Below are 857 nucleotides of genomic sequence, written 5' to 3' on the forward strand. Positions count from 1 at the left end.
GTTGTTACCGCGCTGGGAGGACGTTAATGAAACTGCCTAACAATAAACCCACATAAGAAACCAAGAACTCGCCCTCGATCATTCTACAGTTATAATGTGTTTGGGCAGGCACGCTGTTTATATCGTGGGAAAGCGGACGTGAATACAGGCTGTTGACACGTCACTCAGGTCCGCATGGAGCTGGAGGGGGCGTGGCTTCCAGCTCCGCCTGAATTTCGGGAGATTTTCGGGAGAAAATTTGTCCCGGGAGGTTTTCGGGAGAGGCGCTGAATTTCGGGAGTCTCCCGGAAAATCCGGGAGGGTTGGCAAGTATGTTAAGTGTGAACGTTCTTCATGCTCTACCACTGTTCACATCCGCAAGGTCGAAGATTCCAAAGACTTAAATGAAATAAATGTAAAATGAAAGAATAATTTAAAAATGTATTCTATTGTTCAAATGATGTCAGTCATTGTGAGTAATGTAAAGGGTTATGTAAATCCAATCACAGGCAAATAAAAATGTAAAAAAAAAAAAAAAAATGTTAGTCTCAGTTGGTGTTAATTAGTCTTACTATGATCACAAATTCTTTACTTCCTCTAAAGATATCATCAAACTCCATCAGCATGCAGCTCGTGTCCTGCAAAGAAAGTCTCTTTGCTTGTCTGTCATTGGGAATTCTTCTTCCAGAACGTATAATTAATCAATCAGTTAATTAATTAGTCGAATAAGATCCTGTTTTGCTTGAGCTCTCGCAGAATGATACATAAGCACTATCAGCATCTGTTCCAAACTTGAATGAATACGCACATTTATCTTCTTCTATTGGGAACATGTGACTGTGACATCATATCTATGGAACATGCAGCATGCTTCACTT

This window comes from Nerophis lumbriciformis, linkage group LG12 (assembly GCF_033978685.3).
Source record: "Nerophis lumbriciformis linkage group LG12, RoL_Nlum_v2.1, whole genome shotgun sequence".
Taxonomy (NCBI): Eukaryota; Metazoa; Chordata; class Actinopteri; order Syngnathiformes; family Syngnathidae; genus Nerophis; species Nerophis lumbriciformis.